The following is a 10,550-nucleotide window of genomic DNA, read 5'->3' as shown; positions in this document are numbered from 1 at the left end:
TATAGCATATCTTGTCAGTGCGTTTTGTGGTGTTTTCTGCGCATTTTCCCACTAACTCAAACGTGCGTACACCACCTCCTGAGCTGGCGTAGGATTTGAGCGTGTGTGTGCGTACACCACCTCCTGAGCTGGCGTAGGATTTGAGCGTGCCGTACGCCAACGTCCATATTGATAAATCTCAAAGTCACCGTGGGTTTGGGTGTACGCAAGGTGTACGCTGGAAATTTGGTGTACGCACTTTTGATAAATGAGGGCCATTGTGTGTTCGGGCATATGTTGTGTTCGGGCATATGTTGTTAGTGAAAATAAATGTATTAATTTACAGTAGGCTATACTGTACAACGGCAGACTGCGCCATTCTGCTTCTCTAGGTGAGGCGTTAGTTCAGGCATGAGAATATGTTTCATAGTGAAATGCGTTCAGTTTAAGAGAACAATGTGAGATTTACTGTTGTTTAAGTGTGGGATCTGATCCTCTAATAGGGATTTATTATATATTTTGGTAAAGCTTTTTATAGTGTCATTATGTTACTGAATAAATACTATAAATTATGAATAATTACATGCAACTAAACACCAAACCCTAAGGTAAATACATGACGTTAATTATATTACACAGTACTTAAATGCATAATTAGACTGTAACACGGACACCTTTAATAAAGTGTAACCTATCTGTGTTATTAATGTAAGTGTTTGGAGGTCTTCAGAGTTTGGTTCATTTTAATTGCCAAAAGACCAAAATAGTGACATTACGCTAAATATGGGATGGCAAAAAACCTGTCAGAGTTTAACAGTAAACCCAATGCGAGTATCTGTTATCTCTATTAACTGGTGCAGTTTAAAAATTAACCATGGTTTTATTATAGTAAGCTGATTAGCCTACCATTTGTAAAACCACAGTTTTATTACAGATACCGGTTAGACTATGGTCAGTGGTTACATTTGGGGAAAATAACCTTTTTTTGTAGCAAAGTCGTTGCTATTTTTTTAGAAGGACACTTCAATGTTTTTGTCCTTATCATTAGCCACGATCATGCGTCCATATTGAATCCTTCCTTTCCAAGCTCATGAACTTTAATGCCATCCCATTGTTAACCTGTGGGGTTTAATCTGGAGTCGGCCCACCCTCTCTAACAGCTCCAGCTCTTCTGGGAAGGCTTTCCTCAAGGTTTAGGAGTGTGTTTATGGGGATTTTTGCCCATTCTTCTAGAAGCTGTCGTGGACATTATTTTATCTCATAGTAATTAGCATTCAGCAGGGCTCTCAAGTTTTGAACTGAGTTCAGAGTGAGATTTCGGCCGTGGGTTTGGCTGGGTACGGGGGTCTGATATGAAAAATGACAAATTTGTACAAATAAAATAAATATGTATTTAATTTGTGTGTGTGTGTGTGTGTGTGTGTGAGAGAGAGAGAGAGAGAGAGAGAGAGAGAGAGAGAGAGAGAGAGAGAGAGAGAGAGAGAGAGAGAGAGAGAGAGAGGTTAGTGTTGTTTATTGGTGTTGGTAGCAGGTTTTTGAGGCCTTCAGCCCAGAGGATGGTGGCACCTTAACATGAGCACGGTCGCGCTGAAGTGAGCTGTGGTTTACAACAGAGATTATTTTACTCTCAAATAATCTTAGACAAGCTGCCTATGATTATTGTTTGCTATATCAGTATGGTTGTATTTTTTCCTCTCTTTATGACAGCGGAAACAACTCCCACACCAATACCCCATCATTTTTTAGCCATACAGATAGGCTAAGTACAAGACATAATTATAAACTGTCTACTTTTATTTGTGTACACTCAAAATAACAACAAAGGCTGTGGATTCAGGGAACAGAGCACCCAACTCCAAACAGTCTTTATTTCAAATATGTATTTTGTTTATTAAAAGCAAAGTTTTTCATTTCAAAAGCATTTCTGAATTCAGTTAAAATAACAAAATGTTTAAAAAAAAATGTTTCCACCATGCACAATTTAATTAATGCTTGAATAACACCTATGTCTCCTTTCCATTAAAAATAATGGCTAGTGCGGTGACGTGGCATAATTTTTGAAATTTCATGAACATGTTAAACACATCTAATTATTTCTGTAATACATTTTAATTATATTATTCAATTTGAATTATTATTTTGTTCCAAATGTTGCACACATGGTATGGAAAATGTAAATGTAAATTTTGAAATGCATTGCCATTTTACATATTGCATTGCACATTTTATATCGCTATACTTCAGCTTCCATAAATAGGGGTGAGCACGAATATATTTGATCTGTAATTAATGTTCGAAAAATAAAAATAATATTTAAATTTTACTATATTGCTTCGCTTGCCGTAAATGCAGTGAATCCATAATAAATCCCTCTAAATCTCGCAGTTATAACTAAATCCACTGGGTGGTGCTGTGGAGCGGGTTAATAACTCGACTGTATTTGATCACTAGTGTTGTCTGCCTCGTGATGTTTGGAATTACTTAAATGAAAATGATCTTACAAAATGGAGTTACTTTTAATAAATTAATTAATGAAAGTGAGTTTAAAAAAAATCCCATCCAAACGCCAGTCGATGAGGACAGCTGTCCATCACCGCATTCACGAGTGCAGAAGAGCACAGATGTTCACTGAGTGAGAGCGCAATAACATACTATAGCAAAATGCAATTCATGCAAATCATGATTGAGCGTCCTTTAAGTTTTGTTGAGGGATTAAGAACAGAAAACAAAGTGCTGTCAGAAACTTAACTTAACTCCGTTATCTTTGTGTCTCTGCATCTGTCATCGGGGTTTGTAGTTGCCAACTAACGGTACTTCAGCGAGCATTTGATTCAATGAGCGAGGCCGTGGCGTGAATCACAGAATGTGACGTTGGAATCAGAACGTAAACGTTCTTGGGTGGAGGGAATATCTATATCTTACCCAGATACAGCAAATCTATTTTATGATTGGCTGTTCGGTCTCTATTTTTATTAGATTAAACTGGTGCGTGGCAGGGCCGTCAGAACTATATGGGGAACTCGCTTGATTCCTCTAAAAGCGCACGTGTTACCCTGGCGATTTCTCTGCGTGAGAAATACAAGGTGTGGCGTGTGAGCGTGTGAACGGGTTGAAATGCGTGTGTCTCACGCCCAATGCGTGAGACTTGAGAGCCCTGATTCAGAGAAGTATTGAAAGGTTTAACATTGGTCTATTTCTTGAAAGAAAGGCGTTCATCACTCAGCGAAGGCCTTCTTGCAATAAAAAAACAGTTGTCTAACCTTCCAATACTTCTCTGAATCCTAATTACTATGAGATAAAATAAGGCCCACGACAAATGGTGACGAGGATGGGATTGCTAAATTGATGAGCGTCGTATCTGGGAGAATTAACCGATCGCCCCCATACCGCTGATCTGAGGCTCAGCCCCGTGACTGAGGGAAGAAGAATTGTCTTCCAGACAGCTCGGCGGCCTAAGCAGATGCAATCCTAAGAACATATAAAGGGCATCTTTGATTCGTGATTTATATCACATAGTGATAAATCCCAAAAGGGTCAGGGGGATTCATATCCCAAAGGCCAACACTCAGGCCAAGCGCAGGCAGGGCGTGGTGACAACCCTGGGGACTTAATAAAATAAGAAAAAGTCATTTCTTTATTTTAAATAAGGAACTTTTTTAAATTGAGGTATATAAATATAGGAATAGGAATCGAATTTTTGCTCTATATTACGAACGAGAAATCCAAAAGGGTCAGAGGATTTGGTAGTCCAATAAAGACCTTTGCTGACGAGTAAAGGCAGTGCGCGGTGTCCACGCGGGGGATATTAGTCAGAAGGGTAATTCTCTTACTATACAAAGCTGTAATACAGTTAAAAAATGGGAAACAAGAATACCAAATTGACACAGAATTTACAGAGATTTCTTGAAAGGTTGTTATAAAATAAGGACTGGGAAACATGGGTCGTGGATGTAGATGAAATGCAATAAAGACTGGGAGTACAGCAACTTCAGACTGTAAAAGCAAACTGGGAAAAACACAATTATGACTTCTCTAAAAAGAAAAAGAGACAAAGACAGACGTACTTATGACAGATGGGGAAAAATAATAGATATAATAATAAAAAATAGATGGACGGAAAAATAGGTGGCTGGATGAGGCCATCACCAGACAAAGAACAAATATGTCAAACAATAGCTCCCCTAGAAGAACAGGAGAGTAGGAAGACAATTCAAAGAAAGCTTTATATAACTTTAAAAATCTCTCTCTCTCTCTCTCTCTCTCTCTCTCTCTCTCTCTCTCTCTCTCTCTCTCTCTCTCTCTCTCTCTCTCTCTCCAGGACAGCGCCCACTCCCTGAAGCCTCTGCTCCACCAGCACAGGACACCGACCGGCACGCCAACTACCCAAAAGACTCCTTCCAGATCTGTCTACAGCAAGGAGACTTCAAATGGTAAAGAATATGGACCTGCCCCCTAAGAAAAGGGCTTTCCTCTTCCCTCACCTCCAAGCACCCAAGTTATCATTCTCAAGATCATGAAGCTCCACAACGACGTCCCCATGGCACACGGGGAAGGGGAAGAGGTTTACTACCACAAAGAGGACGATATGTGAGAGATGATGAAAGACTAAAGAAGCCAGACTGAGAGGCTCCAGATAATGCAGCCTATCGCAAGAAGCTTAAAACTGGCGACAGCCGTCAAGACAGCATTCCCACCCAGAGTGAACACTGATCCATCAGTGTCGTCAAAAGGACATTCAGGATATTGAAGAATACTTTGGAGAGCTGAAAGGCCTTTTTCATCGATGCGGTGGGCTCAAACCACGCGCTCATCCACAACCAGGACAAGCAGGGCCAGAAGGTACAGACCCATTCGACGACTATCTGACACCAGTTTTTCTGGATGGAATGGACACTGATTTAGCAAGTATGACACAGAAATCATGTGTGGGAATAAGCATCGCCCCACTATCAGAAGTAAAGCGACACGCTCAACAAAACCAAGCCATCATTGGAGAACAGGCTCGCAACAAAAGGAAGAAGAGTGAAGAAACCACTCAACTACACTCTAAATAATGCTGGGTTGTTTTTTAACCCAAAATGCTGGGTTAAGATTGTTAGGTAATTTTTGTTAGTTTATTTGATCACATTTTAAACACCATTGGGTAGTTTCATATTTCCAGTCGTTGGGTTAAACCTGCTGGGTCGCAATGCTTGGTTGATTCTACCCAGCGCTTGGTTGTTTCACGTGCTTCCCGCCCGGATTCGTTTAAATTCTCTGGGAAGGCGTCCAGGAGGCATCCGAAATAGCTATTTGATCCGGGCATCTACTATTTGTCAAGCAGTAAAAATGATTGTTTTAACAGACTAAACATGCATTCTTCATTTGTTCTGTCATGATTATCTAGTTGTACAGTAGGCTAATGCACAGGAGAAATTTTAAGAACAACCCAGCAAGAATAACCCAGAATAGCAAATCCATTAATGGTAAACATTGACTACATTTTGGGTTTTCTCAAGAGCCCAGCCTGCTGGGTTAAAATGCCACTGGGTTCATTTAACCCAGCATGTGTTCTGTCCAATATTTACCAAGCGCTGAGTTGCCAATTGGGTTGTTTTTAACCCAGCCATTTTTAGAGAGTATTAACTAGCCGTGACACAACAGGCTACTGGGTTCAACCCAAGACGAGGAAGAGGAAGAGGAAGAGGAAGAGGAGGAGGAGGAAGAAGGAAAAAGGACAAATGCTATAACTGTGGTGGAATTGGACATTGGAAAAGCGAGTGCCTAGACCCAGACAGATGTGTTAAGTGTGGTGGAATTGGACATTGGAAAAGCGAGTGCCTAGACCCAGACAGATGTGTTAAGTGTGGTGGAATTGGACATTGGAAAAGCGAGTGCCTAGACCCAGACAGATGTGTTAAGTGTGGCGGAATTGGACATTGGAAAAGCGAGTGCCTAGACCCAGACAGATGTGTTAAGTGTGGTGGAATTGGACATTGGGAAAGCGAGTGTCCGGAACCAGTGAAGAGCACAGGTGGAGGGAGACTGAACGGAGGGCCGTCCGACGGGAACCTCACGTCCATGGGGGTAAATGTATCATTACATTTTTTCTGATTTTGCTTTTGGCAATGAAGATCTGCTTGCTAAATGTGATGACATAGAAATAGACCATTTTTACAAAGCTCACAGTAGACTCCCTATGGTAGAAATGTCAGTAGAGGGGAAACTTTACAATAAACTTAAACTTAACAATTTAGTGATAAAAAGGGCAGACGTGCCCCTGGTGTTTCTATGTCCAGTAGATGGGCGATGCCAAAAAGTGCCACAGGTCATGTAGTTCGTGAACCATATATAATGCCTTTAAAATTACAGGGTATTCAATTTGTACAGAGCTTCTTGAAAACTGAATCATGTCCGGTTAACCTTTTAGGTAGGGATTTAATGTGTAAACTGAAAAATAATTTATATTGTGATAAAGGAGGGGTGATGTTTACTCCAGAACGACTGTACAGCCAAATCTAATCCTGCTGCAGTATTGTCCTGTTTAACACTGAAGCTGCTCTGACACAATCGGCGTTGGCGAAGAGCGATAGAAATAAAGATGACTGATTGATGATTGGTTATTGCTGACATGTGCATGTGGATGGAGGATTGTGCACTGTATGCATATGAATGGGTGGCCCCAAACCAATGGCTGGGATGATAGAGTCATGAACATTTCTGATTTTATGGCAAAAGCAAATCTACATGGCACATGTCGGGTCAGCCTAGGCCTGGATGAAACTTTTGTAGAAAAATGGTGCAGTACTGCAAAAGAGGAACTCAAAACTGACACTCTTTTGGATGCTGAGCTGTGTGTGTGGCAAGCATGTGTTTGTCAGAGGAGCAGAAAGAACTGTTTTCTGTCGAGGGTTCGACCCATCACATTTCGCTGTCGAAATAAATAAAAAAATCTGAATGGGAAGAGTGGGGCCCATTCAATGTAAAAGGCCAAACCACAAAGGACTGGCAGATATTTGATTCTAAGATAAATTCTTTCTTCAGCGAAAGCACAGGATGTTATAGACAGCCTTGTGTGAAAACTCTAACAGCTACACGCTTTGTTGACATTGTGAAAACTGAAAACTGTGACAGGATGTTGGTGACAGATGTGAAAATTCTGAGTACTAGAGTGTTCATGGGCAAGGGATAAATATGGGTTGTGAGCCAGTCCATGAAAGTGACTACAGGCCTAAATGAATGCAATATTCTCTCAAACCAGAGGCAGTTGAGGACATTACGCCTGTTCTTGAATCTCTATTGGCCAAAGGTATAATTGCAGAATGCCCTAACTCACCTGTGCACACTCGAATTTATCCAGTGAAAAATATAAGAGAAAAGGCAAGTCCACTGAATGGTGATTTGTAGAGGACCGGAAAGCAAATAGTGAATAGTGCGATGCAGGCCAGAGCTCCAAATCCTTACACCATTTTGTCACAAATACCAGCAAATACGCCACATTATACATTGGTGGACATCTCACACACTTTTTTTAGTGTACCTGTGCACAAAGACTCGCAGTTCTGGTTTGCCTTCAGTTTCAATGGTAAGGCATACACTTTCACGAGACTGTGTCAAGGGTAGTGTGAGAGTCCAACAATATATAATGAGGCATTGAAGAAGGGTTTAGTTGATTTGGTGCTACCAGAGGGAGTGGTTCTTTAGATGACCTCCTGGTGTGTGCACCAAACAAGGACATATGTGACGAGGCCACAACTTTATTACTTTGTCACTTAGCAGATAAAGGCCACAAAGTTAATCCAGATAAGGTCAGCATCAGTCAGGAAAAGGTCACATTTTTGGGGCATATTTTGAAGCATGTTCAGGGAAATCGATTTCCAAAGCTAGGGTAGAAGCCATACAGAACATCCCAAAGCCCATTATAAAAAGGTAAATTATGTTTTTTGGGTATGACGTCATACTATACTGGCTTACTCTGAGAAAGAGGGACCCCTAGCTGAACTGATATATGGCTCCAACATGGGAGCTAATGATGAAATCAAATGGACAGAACATACTGAAGAGACTTTCTGTGCCATGAAGGAGGACTGCAAACTGCTCCCACCTTAGGTATTCCAGACCTGGAAAAAAAACATTTACTCAAACAGTAGATGAAAGAAAGGGCATAATGTCCTCGGTCTTGTTGCAAGACCATGGGGGTAAATACAGCTCAAGAGGCTGTAATGGCCTCAAAAGAATTTATAGGATTAAGTGATTTAATCCTGTTAGTTCCACATGCAGTAGCTATGATACTACTGCAACAAAAAAAACATCTAATTTATCCACAGCTAAGTGGATGAGGTATAACTTTATCCTACTCGAAATGCCAAACATCGCTGTGAAAAGGTGTAATGTGCTGAACCCTGCCACACTTCTTCCAGTAGAAGGGGAGGGCGAACCACACTGATGTATCTCACTGTTAGATTAGATATTTACTCCAAGGGTGGACCTGAAAGACAAAGCCCTGACAAATTCTGACATGCTCCTATATGTGGATGGTTCATACAGAAGAGATGAAAAGGGTCAGAACCGAGCAGGATGTGCTGTAGTGTCAGACAATGGTATAGTGGAACAGGGCTCACTTCCTTCTACTTTCTCTGCACGGGCTGCTGAGCTAATCACATTGACTGCAGCATGCAAAGCAGCTGAGGGCCAGTCGGTTATGATATATACTGACTTGAGATATGCCTTCGGCGTGGTCCATGATTTTGGGGCCCTGTGGAAACAGAAAATTCTTAAAGGCAGATGGTTAACCCATGTTGAATAACCAGCTAGTAAAACAGTACTAATACAACAGGAAAAGATGCAGTTTCAATAGGAAATAGAGCAGCAGATATAGCAGCAAAGAATGCTTCTCTGCTACCAGTGAATGTTACAGCGTATAGAGGGGACAGCACTTTCTGCTCTGGTGACATCAAACTAATGTTCATGCTTCTTTTTTAGACAAGCCGAAATGGAGACAAGCCGACTGCACATTTTCAAAGGGTCTCTGGTGAGGACCAAATGATAAACCATGTTTACCTTCTCTCTTTTTTTCAGGCCTATGCAGTATTAACAAAAAGTTTTCCTCCACAGCAGCAGATTTTTGCAGCAGATGTCTCATATGTAGCACTCACAATATAGGGAGGGGACAGGCAGTGAAACAGATGGAGTATCCCAGTCCAGATAGACCCTTTGCACACGTAATTACATAGAACTAAGCCCATCAATGGGAAAAGAACTGCATGGTGGCAGTAGACGTTTTCAAAATGGGTAGAAGCACTACCAACATCCAAACCAAATTCACACAGCTGTTACTTCAAGAGATAGATTTTATTAAATGAACAGAAACATTAATACGTGCAATTCAATGATCAGTTACAGTGTTTTATAAATGAAAAGTAGAAGCCCAGAGTACAACGATCATCTGATGAATATCAAAATTATTTGTTCACGGCACCATTAGACATTTTATATCAAACATTTTACACATCATGTTTCTCCATACAGTAAAAAGTAAAAATATTTCTGAGCATCATGTGTTGGGATCCTTGATCCTAAACTGGGAGCACACATTTGTTCCTCCTGTAAGGCTGAGTGTTTGGATTTAAATTCATTCATTAGCAGATGCTTTTATCAGAGTAGCTCACAAATGAGGAACATCATGAGCAGTGTGTCATAAGAGCCAATGATATTCATAATACACATATTTAGAGTAGGACCTCATATTACTGCACAGGTTAGGAAGAAATTCAATGCAGGGAAGTAAAAATATATAGTTAAATGTTTCTGTTTTAGTGTTTCTATTTGTGAAAAACTACGAACTTCATCCTCTCAGTTCTGAAACACCAGATGAATGTTGGAGAGAATCTGGAGTCTTTGGCATGAGCAGGAAAGCCATCTGTGTCCGTCTCTGAGCTTCATTCTGGCTAAACTCTGGATTGGTCGGTGAGGTTTCTGAGCTGTTACTCATTAAAGGTTGACTGGACTCTAAAGGAGATTCTACAGGTTCTGGACAATCTATAATTGTAAGTGGACTCTTGACTGGACTCTTCAGGAGATTCTACAGGTTCTGGACGATCTATAATTGTTATCGGACTTTTATTACCTACTCCTGGATTGGTCAGTAAAGGTTGACTGGACTCTACAGGAGATTCTACAGGTTCTGGACAATCTATAATTTTAATCAGACTCTGATCACCTGCTCCTGGATTGGTCAGTAAAGGTTGACTGGACTCTTCAGGAGATTCTACAGGTTCTGGACAATCTATAATTTTAATCAGACTCTGATCACCTGCTCCTGGATTGGTCAGTAAAGGTTGACTGGACTTTTCAGGAGATTCTACAGGTTCTGGACAATCTATAATTGTAAGTGGACTCTTGACTGGACTCTTCAGGAGATTCTACAGGTTCTGGACGATCTATAATTGTTATCAGACTTTTATTACCTACTCCTGGATTGGTCAGTAAAGGTTGACTGGACTCTACAGGAGATTCTACAGGTTCTGGACAATCTATAATTTTAATCAGACTCTGATCACCTGCTCCTGGATTGGTCAGTAAAGGTTGACTGG

The sequence above is a fragment of the Pseudorasbora parva genome, chromosome 1, assembly GCF_024679245.1.
Source record: "Pseudorasbora parva isolate DD20220531a chromosome 1, ASM2467924v1, whole genome shotgun sequence".
In the NCBI taxonomy this organism is placed as follows: domain Eukaryota; kingdom Metazoa; phylum Chordata; class Actinopteri; order Cypriniformes; family Gobionidae; genus Pseudorasbora; species Pseudorasbora parva.
This window is presented reverse-complemented; position numbering follows the sequence as displayed.